This window comes from Heptranchias perlo, chromosome 1 (assembly GCF_035084215.1).
Source record: "Heptranchias perlo isolate sHepPer1 chromosome 1, sHepPer1.hap1, whole genome shotgun sequence".
Taxonomy (NCBI): Eukaryota; Metazoa; Chordata; class Chondrichthyes; order Hexanchiformes; family Hexanchidae; genus Heptranchias; species Heptranchias perlo.
In genome coordinates, this window is record NC_090325.1 from 137074385 (window position 1) to 137093939 (window position 19555).

Sequence of the window (19555 nt, forward strand, 5' to 3'; positions counted from 1 at the left end):
AGATATGGTATGTCATGATACAATCTGATCTCATAAAGTAGAGAAAGTTTTATAATAAGATAAAACTGATTGAAATTGCTGTGCCAGAAAACCAGAATTTGGTTTATTTCATATACGGAGACTTTTATAATCCATTTAAAGACATTCTTACAAAAGGTAAGCAATCCATTATGGATTTATGCATAGCATGTATGTTATGCTTTTAGTATTTGCTAACATTTTGTGCTTCATATTACTATCATATGTTAGTTCTTCTGGTCGTAAATCTCTGATTCATGTTGTAATATATTCAGTATTGTGAAGAGAGTTTGATAGCATACAAATGGGTTAATTATTAATCCCTCAGGTATGTAATTCTGTGATGACAGAATGTAGAAAAGGTATAGCTTCCAGATCATAGGGAAAAGGTTTACTTATAGGAACTATTATTAAAGCATTTGAGAGAGAAAAATGCAAAAATGCAAAGCTCTCCTTTAGAAGCATTTTTGTCCAAAGGGCTTAAAAGGTTTCAAATCTTGGTTGTGCAAGGTTTCCAATCTATGGTTGGAATACCATCTGTTCTATGCCACCAGCAAAAGAGACAATAGCCAAGGATGGATAAGGCTTTGTTCACCAGAATACGTCATAGTCCAAGACTGTCAGAAATTTCAACACCATTTATAGTTGTCAAGCTGGTACGAAGTCCATTAAGGTTACCATAAGACCATAAGAGATAGGAGCAGGAGTAGGCCATTCGGCCCCTCGAGCCTGCTCTGCCATTCAATGAGATCATGGCTGATCTGATTTTTACCTCAACTCCACTTTTCCGCCTTTTCCCATATCCTTCGACTCCCTTGCTGATCAAAAATTTGTCTAACTCAGCCTTGAATGTATTCAATGACTCAGCCTCCACAGTTTTTTGGGGTAAAGAATTCCAAAGATTCACGACCCTCTGGGAGAAGAAATTCCTCCTCATTTCCGTCTTAAACGGGCGACCCCTTATTCTGAGACTATGCCCCCTAGTTTTAGATTCCCCCATGAGGGGGAACATCCTCTCAGCATCTACCCTTTTGAGTCCCCTCAGAATCTTGACTGTTTCATTAAGATCTCCTCTCATTCTTCTAAACTCCAATGAGTACAGACCCAACTTGTTCAATCTTTCCTCATAAGACAACCCTTCCATACCCGGAATCAACCTAGTGAACCTTCTCTGAACTGCCTCCAGTGCAAGTATGTCCTTCCTTAAATAAGGGCACCAGAACTGTACGTAGTACTCCAGGTGTGGTCTCACCAGCACCCTGGACAGTTGTAGCATGACTTCCCTGCTTTTGTACTCCATCCCCCTAGAAATAAAGGCCAATATTCAATTTGCCTTCCGGATTACCTGCTGCACCTGTATGTTGACTTCTTGTGTTTCATGTACGAGGACACCCGGATCCCTCTGTACCGCAGCATTTTGTAGTATTTCTCCATTCAAACAATATTTTGCTTTTTTATTTTTCCTCCCAAAGTGGATGACTTCACATTTTCTTTCATTATATTCCATCTGCCAAATTTTTGCCCATTCGCTTAACCTGTCAATATCCCTTTGCAGACACTTTGTGTCTTCATCGCAACTTGCTTTTCCACCTATCTTTGTATCATCAGCAAATTTGGCCACAAGACACTCTGTTCCTTCATCCAAGTCATTGATATATATTGTAAATAGTTGAGGCCCCAGCACTGAGCCCTGTGGCACCCCACTAGTTACAGATTGCCATTTTGAAAATGACCCTTTTATCCCGACTCTTTGTTTTCTGTCAGTTAGCCAATCCTCTATCCATGCCAGTATATTACCCCCAACACCAAGGGCTCTTATCTTGTGCAGTAGCCTTTCATGTGGCACCTTATCGAATGCCTTTTGGAAATCCAAAGAACTCTAATAAATTTGTCAGACACGATTTCCCCTTCATAAAACCATTTTGACTCTCCTTGATTGTATTTTGAGTCTCCAAATGTCCTGCTACTACTTCCTTAATAATGGATTCTAGCATTTTCCCAATGACAGATGTTAGGCTAAGTGGTCTATAGTTATCTGCTTTCTGTCTCACTCCCTTCTTGAATAGTGGTGTTACATTTGCGGTTTTCCAATCCGCTGGGAACTTTCCAGAATCTAGTGAATTCTGGAAGATTACAACCAATGCATCCACTAACTCTGTAGCCACTTCCTTTAAGACCCTCGGATGCAAGCCATCAGGTCCAGGGGACTTGTCAGCCTTTAGGCCCATTAGTTTACCTAGTGATAGTGATTGTTTTTAGTTCCTCCCTCCCTTTTGCCCCTTGATTTTCTATTATTACTGGTATATTATTAGTGTCTTCTACTATGAAGACAGATACAAAATATCTGTTCAATTCCTCTGCCATTTCCTTGTTTTCCATTATTATTTCCCCAGTCTCATCCTCTAAGGGACCAATCTTTACTTTAGCTACCCTCTTCCTTTATATATACTTGTAGAAGCTTTTACTGTCAGTTTTTAAATTTCTTGCTAGTTTACTCTCATAATTTATTTTCTCCCTCTTCATTATTCTTTTAGTCATCCTGTGCTGGTTTTAAAAGTTTTCCCAATCTTCGGGCTTAACAGTAATCTTTGCCATGTTGTGTGCTTTTTGTTTTAACCTGATACCATCCTTGACTTCCTTAGTTAGCCATGGTTGGTTCACTCTTTTTATGGAGTCTTTTCTCCTCACAGGGATATATTTTTGTTGCGAGTCATAAAATATCTTTTTAAATGTTTGCCACTGCTTATCCACCATCATACAATCTAATCTGTTTACCCAGTCCACTTTAGCCAATTCCACCCTCATTTCTTTATAATTGCCCTTATTTAAGTTTAATACAGTAGTTTCAGACCCAAGATCCTCGCTCTCAAACTGGATGTGAAATTCATCATATTATGATTACTGCTTCCCAAGGGATCCTTTACTTTGAGATCATTAATTAATCCTGTTTCATTACCCATTACCAGATCCAAAATGGCCTGTTCCCTGGTTGGTTCCCCGACGTATTGGTCTAAGAAACAGTCCCTAATACACTCTATGAACTCCTCCTCAGGGCTATTTTTGCCAATTTGATTTGTCCAATCTATGTGAAAGTTAAAGTCGCCCATGATTATTGCATTATCATTTTTACAAGCCCCCCTTATTTCCTGATTAATATTTTGCCTTACAGTGTAGCTACTGTTAGGGGGCCTATATACTACTCCCACCAGTGATTTCTTTCCCTTGCTATTTCTTACCTTCACCCAAATTGATTTGACATCTTGATCTTTTGAGCCAAGATCATTTCTCACTATTATACCAATTTCATCCTTTAGTAACAGAGCTACCCCACCACCTTTAACTTTTTTCCTATCCTTCTGAAATGTTAAATAACCTTGAATATTTAGCTCCCAACCTTGGTCACCTTGCAACCACGTCTCTGTAATGGCCACGAGATCATACCCATTTGTTCCTATTTGTGCCGTCAATTCATCTATCTTATTACGAATGCTGCGTGCATTCAGATAAAGAACCTTTCATTTTATCTTTTTACCATTCTTTCCTACACCGGCCCCATTTGCTAGTTCACTCTTATGTTTGTACGCTCCGTCCCTTCCTGATACACTCTGTTTATCATTACCTCCATCACTTTCCTGTACTACTTCCTTGTCTTTTCTCTTTATCAATCTAAACTTCGCCCCACCTGAGCCCGCCCTCCCTCTATTTAGTTTAAAGCCTTCTCTACCGCCCTAGTTATTTGGTTTGCCAGAACACTGGTCCCAGTTTGGTTCAGGTGAAGCCCGTCCCAACGGAACAGCTCCCTCTTTCCCCAGTACTGGTGCAGGGCCCCATGAATCAAAACCCACTTCTCCCACACCAATCTTTGAGCCACGCATTCATCTCTCTGATCTGATTTACCCTGTGCCAATTTGCTCGTGACTCAGGTAATAATTCGAAGATTATCACCTTTGTGGTTCTGCTTTTTAATTTAGTCCCTCAGACTAAACTTCCTCAGCAGAACCTTTTTCTTATCCTACCTATGTCATTGGTACCTACATGGACCACGACAACTGGATCCTCCCCCTCCCAATCCAAGTTTCTCTCCAGCCCTGAGGAGATGTCCTTAACCCTGGCACCGGGTAGGCAACACATCCTTCGGGACTCTCACTCTTGGCTGCAGAGAACAATATCTATCCCTCTAACTACACTGTCGCCTACTACAACCACATTCCTTTTTACTCGCCCCACTTGAATGGCCCCCTGAACCACGGTGCCGTGGCCAGTTTGCTCATCGTCCCTGCACTCGTCCACAAGGGCTGAAAGAACCTTGTATCTATTGGACAAGTGCACAGGCTGAGGCTCCTGCAATGCTACCTCCTGGATTCCCGTACCTGCCTCACTCGCAGTCAAACCCTTCTGTCCCTGACCACATGCCAACTCTACAGTATTTAGTCTAAGGGGCGTGACTGCCTCCTGGATCAAAGTGTCCAGGTAACTTTCTCCCTCCCTGATGCCTCGCAATGTCTGCAGCTCGGATTCCAGCTCCTCAACTCTGAGCTGAAGTTCCTCGAGCTGCAGACACTTACCGCAAATGTAGTCGCCCTGGACAAAATTGCCCAGTAGCTCAACATATTGCAGCTGCAACACATCTCCTGCCCTGCCATAACTATTTTATTTATTTAATTGATTACTACAATGCCAATCAAATTATTTTTAGGTTGAACCAAGTACTGGCCTTGTTCAATTTATTAATTTTTTAAAAATTTAGTTTTATGCTATAAGTTACTTAGCACACAGTCCTAAGAAAGAAGAAAACAGAAGAGATACTCACCACCAACCACCTAGCTGCCTTACCTGTGATGTCACACCGCAGTTTTGTTCTGTTGTTGCTGTGACCCGCTCTCGGTACGCCCCTCTCTGCTCTCGGTACGCCCCTCTCTGCTCTCGGTACGCCCCTCTCTGCTCTCGGTACGCCCCTCTCTGCTCTCGGTACGCCCCTCTCTGCTCTCGGTACACCCCTCTCTGCTATCTAAACAAATGCACCTCACCCCTTACTGCACTGAATCACCTCACTCACCAAATTCCCAATTATAGACTCTGTCGAATCCAGACTCCGTCGCTAGCTGCTACTCCGTGCTCCCTCACTCAAGGTTTGCGTTATGTACTGTAAATTAAGCACTTAGTTTCCTTTCCCTTTTCTTTAACAGTATTTCTTATGAGTAGTTGATTGTACCAAATGCTGATTTTGTTTTGGCAAAGTTAAATGGAATGTTTTTATAGATTGTTACAAATTTTGTTATAAAAGCTAACAACATACCCGAGTCAAATGAACCTGAGGACTGCTTAATGGATAGTTTATCTCAGCCATCAAAGCCATAATGACATTTTGATAGCTACATTACTTTATCATCATTGCATAGCTACAGAAGCTCCAAACCCTTCAAGACTACTTATTGAGACTTCATTCTTTTTTTTGTAGAATGTTCCTTGTTAACAGGAGTCTAACAGTTTACATTTTAAGAAGAGAAGGCAAGGACAAAAAATTATCTGACAAAATCATGCGACTACCAAGGCGAAGTAGCTGGACCTTGGTATTTTTTCGTCTAGCAATTCCTATGTTTCCATGTTCCTAAAATATGTCAAGCATATAAATGGACAGTGATGTATTGGTCTCAGAATGAGAAGCTCATAAAATGTCCCTTCTCACATACATCCTCATACTCTTATTCAGCTGAATTTGCTGCAGAATCTGCTTGTTATGACACTAGCCTAAAATCGACTGCAAGCTTTACAAAATAGATTGTATTTCTGTAGATAATATGGAGTGAATGCTTATAATAATGCAATGAAGAGATTCAGTCAACGTGCAGACAGAGATTAAGCATTTTATAACTAGAGGCGATGTTTTCTATTGACCTGTGAAGTGCATTCCACAGCTTCGTGTGATCTAACAGTGGAAGATTAAGGTTCAGAATTTCATTTATAAGAAGGTACTAGTTTCATTTTAACAGGAGTGATATTTCAATCAGTTACATGATAAATGAATTGTAACATTGGAATTTAGTTACCAGAGCAAGATTTCATTATATTCCTAAAGCAAAAGAAGCTGCAGATGCTGGAAATCTGAAACAAAAACAGAAAATGCTGGAAATACACAGCAGGTCAGGCAACATCTGTGGAGAGAACAGACAAGTTAACCCTTTTTCGCTTGTCTATTTTCTCCACAAATACTGCCTGAGCTGCTGAGTGTTTCCAGCATTTTCTGTTTTTGTTCATATATTCATGTCTATTATAAAATAAGGTCTATTATATATTAAGAATATAGGAACAGGAGTAGGCCATTTAGCCACTCGAGCCTGTTCCGCCATTTAATGAGATCATGGCTGATCTGTAACTTAACTCCATATACCCATCTTAGCCCCACATCCCTTAATACCTTTGGTTAACAAAAGTCTATCAATCTCAGATTTAAAATTAACAATTGAGCTAGCATCAACTGCCGTTTGTGGAAGAGAGTTCCAAACTTCTACCACCCTTTGCATGTAGAAGTATTTCCTAACTTCACTCCTGAAAGTCCTGGCTCTAATTTTTAGTCTATGTCCCCTGGTCCTAGACTCCCCAACCAGCTGAAATAGTTTCTCTCCATCTATCCCATCAATTCCCCTTAATATCTTGATATCCTAATATATTGAAAATACATTTCTACGTGTTGATTGTCGATAACTGATAGTTATTCACTACTGTTATTTTATTGTAGAAAACACTGTAGAGATAATTTTATGAGTTGAGAAATTTGTAGACAGTGTGCATTCAGATTTCTGATATGAGCTGCTGGTGGCTGAGGCTTCTTGACAGCAGTGTGGACTCAAAATTACATGGAAGTTACACCATGGAATCAGGCCATATGGCCGAACCAGTCCATTAGCTTTTACCCTCCAAACAAGTAAATAGTTCTAATCACATTTAGCCACCCTGTTCCCATATCCCTTCAACCCCTTTTCCTTCATCCTCCAATGTAATCTAATCTTGAATGTTGACATAGTTTCTGGCACAACCACTGGAAGTGAGTTCCATAGCCTCACAACTCTGTGTAAAGAGGTTTCTCCTTCCCTCTGTTCTAAATCTCTTGCATTTAATCTTGTATCAATGGCCCCATGTTCTTGACCCCTCAACTACTGGAAACAGCTTTGCTTCTACCCACCCTGTCCCATCCTTTGTGAATATTTATGCAGATTAATACAACTGTGGTCTCCAGAGCAGATTACTAACACCAATATAGTACTGTGATAAATTTTGTGATTTAGCACTCCTGACACTGAGTCTTGCTTGATGAGGGAGCAGACGGGACAATCAGGCAGGGAGGTCAGCACGCTTGATTCATGGCCCTCCTGAACTTCCAATCATCGAAATTAGTAGCCAGAAATCTGCCCTTCCAATGAGTGAGGCTCCATGCCAGGAGCTCCAACTTTTGTTCTAATCTACAATTTACCCCATTTCACAGACCTACTTTTGAATATTGCAAGCTGCACCATGTGATTAGGTTTTAGGCTGCTGCTATTAATTTGTTTTTGAATCAAAATGTTGCAATGAAAAAATGGAGCTATAAAGGAGAAACACATTGATGATGTTAAAGGCGTGGAAATATTAAATTAAAAATACATCAGATAGTACAAGTTAATGAAAAAAGCTGAATATCCCTTAAGGACTCACAACTTGCTTAAGCTTTGTGGTCTCGCAACTCCCAAGTCTAGGGATTACTCGAACTTAGACAGCAATTTCCTCACATCATGAGGACTCAACCCAAATGCCAGTATACTGCATGCAGCTGCACTATTTATCTGTGACTTGGCCTGTAATTACAAGTATTTATAAATAAATATAAATGGTCCTTAATTTAATGGTCCAAAAATTACTCACCCGTGGACGCCTTTAATCAATGGCGTCCTCTCAAACCGCTGGCGAAGACAGGGAGCAAGTTCGCGAATGCCCACATGCGCACCAAAATCCAGAAATCGCAAACTTGCTCCCATTGGTTCGCCGGCGGTTTGACTGGTCTGAATTAAAGGGCCACCTACGCTGTAATCAATAAAAATCATTAAACATTCGTAAACTTACACATCTGCCCAGCTCAAACGAAGATACTTACGCCACCAAAATGTACGCTGGAAAATACCAGTTCTACACTATTTTTTAAAAGTGCGAAGACTGTTAATGACTGCGAAACAACAAAAAATTAAATTTTAAAAATGTGGAATGCTATATTACTCTTATTTTAATATTTTTTGATCATTTAAAAAAAAAATTAAATTTAAATTAAAATTTTTTTTTTACTTTTAACTTCTGTGATTTTCATTACATTAAATCATTTGCTTGGCTTTTTATAATAGGATATGTTAATTTTTTATTTAAATTAACATACAGAAGTTAACTGTAAAGGAATGATTTCTACCTGCCTGCTTGTGGGTGTGACTTCTCTCCCTGACAGATTCTGTGGGTGTGGTTCCCATTCCCACAGTCTGTATGAGTTCTGAATGAACCTGCGCTGAAATAACGGCGCTGAACTTAAAAAAATTTGAAAAGGGAGCAAGTGGACGTCGGAGACCACGAGGTAAGTATTTTTGCAGTGTTTGTCCGCAGGATGTGCAGACAGCCTTGCCATGCCGGTTGGAGCCCAATATTTCTTTGTCAGCAGTATCTTAACAATTTTAATAACTGGTGTTAATTGGCTATCACGTAACTGAAATGCCACACAAGTCCCAGTGAGGTGTGATATTTATGCAATTCTTGGACCAAACATAACTGATATGCATAAATATGCATGCTATGCATATAAATATATTGCAAAAAGATCCATGTGGTATCCATTATTTATGCCGAAAGTTTCTGTTTATCTTTTTACACTCAGCTTTGCTGTAAAATCAGGTAGATTATTGTAGCTTTTCTTAAAAAAATCTCTTCGCTGCTGTAAACAGCAAGTTTACTGCTCTTCCTTTAAAGATTGATTAACTTGCAGATCAAATTTTAAATTGTCTGTATATGTGGTAGTTAATATTTGTGACTGGGCCAGATCAAGTATCAAAATAAAGAGCTTTATTGGTTATTTAAGCAATATCTGACCAGCATTTTAGAAATTTTTTGTTCATGTCTTTGGGGGACTTTGAAAGAAATGCCAGGAAATGAAGTACTCTGCGGCTGACTTGTAAAGTTATGTTAAACTTGTATAGAACCTTGGTTAAACCGCACTTGAAGTACTGTGCTCAGTTCTGGTCTCCATATTATAGAAAGGATATAGAGGCTATGGAGAGGGTACAAAAAAGATTCACAAGGATGATACCAGAACTGAGAGGATATCCTTATCAGGAAAGGCTGAACAGGCTGGGGCTCTTCTCTCTAGAAAAGAGAAGGCTGAGGGGTGACTGATAGAGGTCTTTAAAATAATGATAGAGTTTGATAGGGTAGATGTAGAGAAAATGTTTTCACTTGTGGGGGAGTCCAAAACTAGAAGTCATAAATTACATAGAATGTACAGCACAGAAAAAGGCCGTTCGGCCCAACAGGTCTATGCCGATGTTTATGCTCCACACGAGCCTCCTCCCTCCTGACTTCATCTAACTCTATCAGCATATCCTTCTATTCCTTTCTCCTTCATGTGTTGTTCTAGCTTCCCCTTAAATGCATCTATGCTAGTCGCCTCAACTACTCTTTGTGGTGGCGAGTTCTGTATTCTAACCGCTCTCTGGGTAAAGAAGTTTGTCCTGAATTCCCTATAGGATTTATCAGTGACCATCTTATATTTATGGCCCCTAGTTCTGGTTCCTCCCACAAGTGGAATCATCTTCTCTATGTCTACCCTATCAAACCCTTTCATGATCTTAAAGACCTCTATCAGGTCACCCTTCAGTCTTCTGAGTAAAATAGTCGTTAATAAATCCAATTGGCAATTCAGGAGAAACTTCTTTACCTAAAGAGTGGTAAGAATGTGGAACGCGCTATGACAAGGAGTAGTCGAGGCAAATAGAATAGATGCATTTAAGCGGAAGCTGGGTAAGCACATGAGGGAGAAAGTACTAATGCCTGGCCTTTTTATCTATAAACATTGCAGATGAGATTCCAATTGTTGTTAAAGCATTTTGATTTATTTAAGATAATTCTTATTCAAGCAGGCGTTGGACCAAGCTCTCTCCCCTCTGATGTCTGCTGGATGTAGGCATACATTGGACAACCTCTTTTCTGAATTCTGTGGGGATGATCATTCTGTTCTGATAACATACCAATTTATCGGTGTCTAGGGTGATGTCCTCCCCATTTTTAGGACATCCTTGAGGCCATAGGCCTGTGCCCTGTGTGGCAGCCTACAGCTGCTGGATCTAGGGATCCTTATTTTGTAAGTCTATCAAATTTAACTGTTCATAAGCCACTTGGACAGGAGCCATCTGAGGTCGCTCGCTAATGGGTGGGGCCCACCATTCGCCACTCTGCTGGAAAGCTTTAGCCAATAAAATCAGCTTTCCCATTTTCTGCCACCCGTGGCGTGTTTTTAGAATGTACCTTTACTTTTACAATAGCTACCAAATGTGTTCGATTTCAGGTCAGTTCCGAAGTATTTTGTTAGAGGTCAGTGGTGGGTAATGGCTTTCCATCAGCTGAGGTGAACCCTCGTTTCTCCCAGATAGGTAAAAAATTTTTTTTTTACTTTTAACTTCTGTGATTTTCATTACATTAAATCATTTGCTTGGCTTTTTATAATAGGATATGTTAATTTTTTATTTAAATTAACATACAGAAGTTAACTGTAAAGGAATGATTTCTACCTGCCTGCTTGTGGGTGTGACTTCTCTCCCTGACAGATTCTGTCTGAGAAAATGGACAGGGCTCGTTCCCCTACATCCATCTGGAGAACATAGGCCCCTGCGACAAATTCAGCTTGCTGTGCTGATTGGCCTCCAATTAAATGAACGGTTTTTCAATTTCTGGTTCGGGCACATAAATGCCAAATCCGGATCTAGGCCCGTTTGGGGTCAGGGTGCAAAACCATCCACGAAAACATACACCGGGCATGATTTTAATTTGGAGAAATGGGTGGGTTGGGGGTGGGGTGGCAGTAAAAACTAAAAAAATCTAAAACCTGCCCTCAACCCGCCCATTTCGAGTTTTAACAGAGGCAGGATGAGGGGCGGGCAACCAACCTGTTCTCAGGAGGTAGGTCGGTCACCAAAAGCTTTCAAGGAGGATACGGGCCTCCATTTTAACAGCTTTTTTGTTTTTAACCCCTGGGGGCCGGGATTCCCGGGCCTTCTATTTCACGCCACGAGGCAATAAAGCCCGAAACAGCAAGTAAATGCCTTTACAGCACAGCTTGTGGGCCCAGAGGAGCAGGAGAGATTCCCCCAAGCCCAACAAGCCTACCTGCAGCAAATTCTCCCTCACAATCTCCGACCTCCCACGACCTCCGATCCCCCCACGTTCTCTGACTGTCCTCATGGTCTCTGAAACCCTAACGATCTCCAACCTCCGCGATGACCCCCGACCCCCCGATGACTGAGCCTCCCCGTGACCCCCGACCCCCCCAATGATCCTCTGATGACTGAGCCCCCTCTGATGTCTGAGTCCCCAATGACCCCCGATGATTGACCCTCCCGATGACTAAGCCTCCCGATGACTGAACCCACTCCCTGCATCTAAAACCTACCTGTTCATGTCCTCTTCCTTCCTCTTCTCTGTAGGGCTGGCCTGTCGGGCATGAAACCTTCCAAAAAAAAGTAAAATAAAGAAAGGTCGTCCTTACGTCAAAATTGTAAGGACGTCCATGAAACCCGTATTTCCGGTCAGGAATTCCCCCGCCCCCATCCGGCTCCCCAATAAAATGATGTCCCTTGAATCCATAACTGGGGATGCTAGGAAGGGACCCTCACATGTTTTGGGAACTCATGAGGTTGTCCTGGAATCAGCAGGCCAGCCGTTAGGTACAGGGGCGTGCGCGTGTGGCGCACTTCTGGATTCCGTTCCCGTAACCCAAGCGTCCTGCGAGCTATTCAGTTATTGGACACTGTACCATCTTTTATTGCACCTGACAGTAACAACTCGGTGGGGAATGGGTGGTGAGAAGTACGACTTTATCTAATCCGGTGATATAGGCAAATTTGTTAGTGGCCCAGTAGAGAGTTATAAAGGTGTTTCTCACAGGCGACGAACGCCTGTTCCACTGCTGACAGTGTTTGAGAGGCATATGACACAGGTACCTGAACACCATATTGTTCTTGGAGTAAAACAGCCGACACCACAATGTCGCTGTTCACTACTCCGAGCGAGTATGGATCGCCAGCCTTTGGGGTTTAAGGCTGGGGCTGCGGCAATAGTTTCTTTCAAACTCACGATCACTTCTTCCTGTGGGGGACCCCATTCCCATGCTGCCCCCTTCGTAAGCAAGGTGGACATTGGTGTGGTTTTAGTTGCAAAGTTCTCAATAAACTTTTGGTGATATCCTACCAGCCCCACAAATGAACATCTGTTGGGATGGGGGTGGCGGCTACAGCAGCTACTTTATAGGCTGTAACCTTTCTGAACCCCAGATTTAAAGTCACTCCTAGATGGTCTACCTGATCACAAGCCACTTATGCCTTATTTGGGTTTAACTTTAATCCATTCCCTGTGATCATTTCCAACAGTTCTTTTAATAGATCATAATGTTGTTCCATAGTCTCGATATGTAACAAAATATCATCCACATACTGTACCACTGCCTATATGTCAGAAAATTCAGTCAAGGTATCCTTCAACATCTAATGAAAAATGGAGAGGAAGATGGGAAATCTTTGTGGTAATCAGTTCCAGGTAAACTGTTGCTCCTGTAGGGTGAAAGCAAATTTATACAGGCACTGACTGGTCAAATGGATGGACCAGAATTCATTTGAAACGTGCAAGACCATAAATATCTTGGATTCGGCTGATGTTTTCATCAATGAGTCGGGGAGGAGGCTACCATCGGGGATAACGCAGGACAATATTTGTTAACCTCTCGGTAATTAATGGCTAACTGCCATGAACCATTTGGTTTATGGACGGGCCAAATTGGGGAGTTACAAGTGCTTGCTGTCTTTCTCAGGACTCCCTGTTCCACCAGTGACTCCACTACCTTCGCTATTGGTATCTCAGCTTCCTTTGGGAAACAGTATTGTTGGGCTGGTCAGGGTGGGCCAGGTCTGTCAATCTTACTACTCGGTCTATTTTGCCACACTTATTCTTGTGTTGTGCCCAGCAGGGGGCGGTCTTTAGCAGTTGATCAAATTCTCTCTGTTCGTGTTGGAGGCATACTGCCAGGTCATATTAACCTTGCATCCCTATTGACCAAATTCGTCCTGTTCAGTCCTGGTCTATCAGCATCCCCTCTTGTGGAGAGTCTGCACCCATTTGCCTCACATATTTATAAGTTATATCCAAAACTGTATACAGGACTGTATTTTCAAATACTCCAGGAAAAAGTAATTGAAGTATTTTCAAACACTCCAGATTAATTTTCATTTGTGATAATCTCATGTCTGGAATTTGAGACTCTCACATTTAATTTTATAAGAACCAAAATTTTACTGTGGCCGCAATAAAAGTCTGGTTTCCACAATTTGATAGGTTAGTTAACCTCAATAACTCCAATTTTAATTCAGCAATATCAAAATTAAACACAAGACAGAACAGATAAGTTTATCAATGTAGCACGAGGTTGCTAAAACCCGATAAATTACATTGTCGTTAATTCTTCAGGCATGCCTTTCTAAAACTGTAAAATACTGGAAGTAATTGCTTTCACAGCTAAACAAAATCTTTGTAACATTACACAAAAAAAGACAACCCATAACAAGCATTAAAAAGGGGGCGTAGCCCACAACAGCGAAAAGAAATCACTCACAATGAGGACAGGCTTTTTAAAGAGACAGTACAGTGAAAACAAAATTACACATTCTGTAGCTTGTGACCCTCTCCCTTTCTCCTTCTTGATTCCATCAGAGAATACCCTTTCTTTTAGCTTAAAACAAATTTCAATTTCTGATGTTTGTGACTTAACCCCATTCTGTACTGACTCAAAGCCTCAAGCTCAAGTCTGTGTCCTCACCCAAGCCTGGTGTGGTGAAATCCCTCCATCTTTCTTTTTGTTCTTATTTCTTCCTTACCTTTAAATTTACCCTTCCTAATTTCAACTTCTTCTCTCAATTTCCCTAACTCATGTGGCTGAAAGAACAAGACTCCCGCTTTCCAATCCTCCTCTTTAATTTTCTTCTCCTTTACCAGTTTCTTCATCTTAGTGTCCACCTTACACAAAGTCTGACAGGTTTTAAATAATACAGTACAAGTTCCTATGTTCTTTTGGATATACTTTGTACCTGATTTTTACATAATTTCTTTACAACCTTTGTCTGCTGTGAAAGGACTCATTTTAACTCCCCGTCCTCCTGCACAGTTTCTTTCCTCTTCTCTCAATGGCATGCATGACCCTAATGACTTTTCCACGTTTGTGTGGATTGTTGTGCATAAACCATCGCCTTGTTTTATACTCTTACGGGCTTTAGGAGTGACTACCTCTAGCTCACTCTGTCACAACCACTTATTCCTCCTCCCAGTCTAGTCTCACGGGCTTGATAGGTTCGCTACCTTTCCTCAGCTTCCAACTACTTATTCCTCCTCCTCGTCTCGTCAGAATTACTCAGTCAATCTCTTATCACTAGCTACTTTAAACCTTTAAAACATGGGCCCACCCAGGGATGCATTGGTTAGCGGATTTTCCCGTTACTGTCGCTACAAAAGGGTTGTTAATCCTTCAACAATAACTGCCGCATGATACAAGCCCATATGGTTATAAAATAACAAGCTTTAATAGATTGACTTACAACAGTATTATAGTTACAATACAACTGTCTTCAGATTACATTAAATGACAAGTATTCAATACAACCTGTTTTTTCCCACGAATTCAGACTGATCAAATCTTTGTAAATAGGTTGCCTGAGCAATGGACCTTACCCTCTTGAGAGCTCTAATATTTAGGCATGCACTATCTTTATACTGTTCTGCACATAAGCATCTCTGTCCTTATCTCCTGGTTGTAAAACATCCCACTGTGCTGACTCTGTGATAACAACCCATTATGTCTACTGTTGCAAGGCCCCATTATGTCTACTGTTTATGTAGCCTTTCACTGTTATCAGGTCTTAGTATGTGGTTTCTTAGCAACTATCTGGTATGAACCGTCTCCTGACTTTTGGCTGTTTTCACCATTCTAATGCCTCAGGATTCTTTCAGTGATCTCTTGGGTATCTGTGAGTTATCTTTCTCACAGAGATGCTGAACTTCACCCCCCTTTAACATCCGCCCTCTTGCTAAGATACTTGGCACCATGCGAGCCGGTATTCTTGTCGATGCTTGTTTCAAATCATATTCTTATAGAAGGGTATCCTGATAGGGTTAGATGAAATAGGGAGGGAGGAGGCTCATGCGGAACATAAATGCCAGCATTGACCAGTTGGGCTGAATGGCCTGTTTCTGTGCTGTAGTTTTGATGTAACTTGATCTGGAGCTTGAGAAGAGTGTAAATGATTGCAGTGGTCCTGATTGTGGCGGTTTTTGTTGTGGGAAGGTGGAGTTCTCAACTTTCCTGTGTATTTAGTTCCACCTCAAGATGTTAGGTAACTGGAGGAGAATCAACTATGCAGGGAAAAATGTTCTAAAACAAGCAGATCACCCAAGGCATTGATAGTCCGGGACCTGGAGTGTGGTTTCTGATGTTTATCATGGTTCTGCTGTAGCCTAAATGTAACAGTGGCTCCCCATTGATGGAATACAGCAAATTTACTGAAGTAACTAATTCATCTCTGTAGCATTTCACATAAAGAATCAAGACCAAGTGTAATCTTCAGGTGATATGGGGTTAGAGGGTGGGAGTTAAATGAACTAAGGCACACTGATGTAAATTTTTTATATTTCTATTATAAATTTTGTGTCCACACTTCCAAATTCTGATGTCCACAGAAACTGTTTCCAGTCACAGAAGGGTTGGTAACCAGAGGACACAGATTTAAGGTAATTGCCAAAAGAACCAGAGACGACATGAGGAAAAAATAATTTACGCAGTGAGTTGTTATGATCTGGAATGCACTGCCTGAAAGGGTGGTGCAAGCAGATTCAATGGCAACTTTCAAAAGAGAGTTGGATAAATACTTGAAAATGAAAAATTTGCAGGGCTATGGGGAAAGAGCAGGGGAGTGGGACTAATTAGATAGCTCTTTCAAGGACCCAGCACAGGCACGATGGGCTGAATGGCCTCCTTCTGTGCTGTATCATTCTATGATTTATAATGGAAATTGTCTTTGTAAACTTCTCATGCTGCAATTATATTCTGCTGCCAGTGGTGGTGCTAGTGGAAGGATGTAATAAAAAGTCACAGAAAATAACTGAAATGGACAACTTTCAACTAGAAGGTGATAACATTTAAGCTATTGATTGCCCTAAGAACCAGTTTTGGCCTTTTTATGCCACCTGCAACTGCACCTACTGATGTGTCCAGATGACATTCAAAGAGACTTTCCTGCCTTTTTGGTCACTTTAAGCTTGAGATCAACATACCCAATCAGTCTTGATGCCTCCCTGATAGAATTCCTACATTTTCTTTTACAGCCTGGGAAAATAACTAGAGATTCAGATTGAAGAGAAATTTTGTTGCAGCATTGTTTGACCTACAAACCTCCAGAGATGGAACCGGTGACAATTCTTGGCTCCTTGCTTCCATGCATCTACCTGTCTCTCCTATATTACAGGAATTTCCAGGACTACTACTTTCTTTATTGGAGGTAGAACAACAGATGTCATTAGAAGTAAGGTGAGATCTGCTCTGGTGCTACCTAAATTGAATTCCATTCCATTTCTCAACCATTTTTTCTAGCGAGTACCTTCAGCAAAGATTTTAGTGCATTTTCAGGTTTTTTTCCTGGCAAAAGAGGAAACTTCATACCAAGTAATTGAAACTCCTTATAGTATTCAAAATTTTGACTTTCTTCTCTCGTTACCCACTGTGGGGAAGGGGGGGGGATGAATTTCCTCTCCGTTTTCAGCGTACTTGTGGCACTGGCATGGCATAGAATCAATCTCAAACAGGGAAACTCAGATGGAAGTGATTTCTAACATTTGTGTGCATTTCAATTGATCTCTTTTCACCCTTCCCACGATACACCCGCCAAGCCCCAATGGGGCTCATTTTCAATCCAGCGCCTATTAGCCAGTGGCGCTGTAGATACAAGTTTCCTGCTTTTTCACCCCTATTGTGTTAGCTGTGGACTCAGTAGTAGCACTCTTGCCTCTGAGTCAGAAGGTTGTGGATTCAAGTCCCACTTTGAGTACATTCAATCTAGGCTGACACTTCAGAGCAGTACTGAGAGAGTGCTGCACTGTTGGAACAGGTGTGTTTCGGATGAAATGTTAAACCGAGGCCCCATCTGCCCTCTCAGGTGGACATAAACGATCCCTTGGCACTATTTTGAAGAAGAGCAGGGGAGTTCTCCCCGGTGTCCTGGCTAATATTTATCCCTCAACCAACATCACTAAAAGAGATTATCTGGTCTTTATCATATTGCTGTTTGTGGGGCCTTGCTGTGTGCAAATTGGCTGCCTCATTTCCTATATTACAATAGTGACTACACTTCAAAAGTACTTAATTGGCTGTAAAGCGCTTTGGGACGTCCTGAGGTCATGAAAGGTGCTATATAAATGCATGTCTGCCTTTTTCTTATTGCACTTTGGGTAACTTATGCTCAGATAAGAGAAGTGATGTAGTCCCCCCTTGTCACCTGATTCAGGTGGAACTGAGGTGTTCGAGAATTTTAAAGAATTCCCAAATTTTGCTTTATGATTACTGGCTTCTGGAATCACTTTTTTATCCTGTTTTTTTTGTTTTGCACATACTAGAACCTGCATTTCATTTTGACTGAGTACCACTGTCTCACCCCCCAAAGATTTTCAGAATCCCTCCTCCTTCCCCCCATCCCCCTCACCCTCAGTCAGATCGACTCAGGAGCAGGTATGGCTTTCCCCATGGGCAAACCTCACAATGCTATTATTATAGAGGAGGAAGAAGAGCAGCAGCATTTGGAGAGAAGAATCAGGCAACATGGCAGAAGTCTGCAGCCTACTAGATGTTACCTCCCCCTCCTCCCACAAGGAACAGGCAGCACAGGTCCTGTAGGGACCTCTCTGAGAAGAGTTTGCTTCTCTAAAGCTGCCATTGGCCATCTCTGTGACCTTCTGAACGAAGATCTGAAGCCACGCTCATCTGCCAGCACTGCTCTATCTTTGGCTATGAAGATCACCACTGCCCTCAATAGTTAAGGCTCCTTTCAGGCAGCCACAACAGATCTTTGCAACGTAAGCCGGGGAGCGGTAAGGGCCTGAATAGGCCAGGTCACTGGCGCCCTGTACAGCAGAACAGCCCACTTCATCAGCTTTGTCATCACAGCCAAGTAGCAGAGAGAAAGGGCGATACAGTTCTGTGGGGTTGCTGGTTTCCCCAAGATACAGGGTGTCATTTGGCACCCATGTTGCACTGAAGGCACACAGGGCGCACCCTCTCACCTATGTGAACAGGAAGAGATTCCACTCTATGAATATCTAGATCCTTCACGTTAACACCCCGTATGTAGGAAGCTGTCATGATGTCTTCATCCTTCAGCATTCAGCACTCCCTCATCTCTTCAGGGAAGTAAACCATATAAACAGATGGCTACTGGGTGATAAGTCATGCCCCCTGCTGCCATGACTGATGACCCCATTTCGACTACCCCAAGAACAAGCACAGGAGCAGTAGAATGAGGCCCATGCAGCTATCAGGCTGGTGACTGAAAGGACCATTGAAGTGCTGAAAGTGCTCTTTCAATGCCAGGACAGATCAGGTGGATTTCTACAGTATGAGCCAGAGAGGGTGTCCAGAATTATCATCGCCTTCTGTGCCTTTCACAATCTTGCCATCCAGTCAGAGCAGCAGTTTGACCTGGCTGAAGAGACAGTGCTGGTTCCAGAAAATTCTGAATTGCAGGGACCAGAACATGTGAATGACATTTACTCAGAGGAGTCCTCACTGACAGCTGCAAGAGGCATCAGAGAGTAGATATTCTCCAAAGTCTTCGCTGCTTGATTTAATCCACCTGGAAGCCACATGCTGACCTCCTTCTCCCCCACTTGCCAATAAAGAGATAGTCACTCAAACCACTATCCACCCTACCACATAACAACACAACAGTCCTCTTTGCCCCGATATGACTTTTCCAATAATCATCACCTGAGTGAGTAAGTCAGTGCTCCCTTTCCTGTATGACTGTTAATACCATGAATAACAAAGCACAAGATAAGTGCACTGTTCTGTAGTCCTGGGAGTGAGGGAATTCACAGTCACTCTTGGCGCTGCTGCCACCTCCCTCCAGGCGGCACAACTCACATTCCTGGCCAGCTTGGTGGATTGCAGACCCAGGGGTCTGTGAGTCCTGGCTTCAATCTCGTTCAGGAGGTCCTGAGTCCTTCTTTTGGTTGT

The 19555-nt window shown here is 42.0% G+C and overlaps 1 pseudogene; it reads left to right on the forward strand.

The window, feature by feature from the left end:
- The first annotated feature begins 18054 nt into the window (after positions 1 to 18054).
- LOC137320248 (putative nuclease HARBI1) lies at positions 18055 to 19135 on the forward strand (annotated as a pseudogene).
- The last annotated feature ends 420 nt before the right edge of the window (positions 19136 to 19555 follow it).